This window comes from Propithecus coquereli, unplaced genomic scaffold (assembly GCF_000956105.1).
Source record: "Propithecus coquereli isolate 6110/MARCELLA unplaced genomic scaffold, Pcoq_1.0 Scaffold803, whole genome shotgun sequence".
Classification (NCBI taxonomy): Eukaryota; Metazoa; Chordata; class Mammalia; order Primates; family Indriidae; genus Propithecus; species Propithecus coquereli.
In genome coordinates, this window is record NW_012154208.1 from 317,407 (window position 1) to 317,627 (window position 221).

Here is a 221-nt window from a genome sequence, read left to right on the forward strand (position 1 = left end):
TGATCCATAATCATGGGATGTTTTTCCATTTGTTTGTGTCATCTACAATTTCTCTCATCAGTGTTTTGAAGTTCTCCTTGCAGAGATCTTTCACCTCCTTGACTAAGTTTATTCCTAGGTACTTTATTTTCAGTGCAGCTATTGTAAATGGTATTGAGTCCTTGATTTGACTCTCAGCTTGACTGTTATTAGTATATAGACATGCTACTGATTTGTGTACA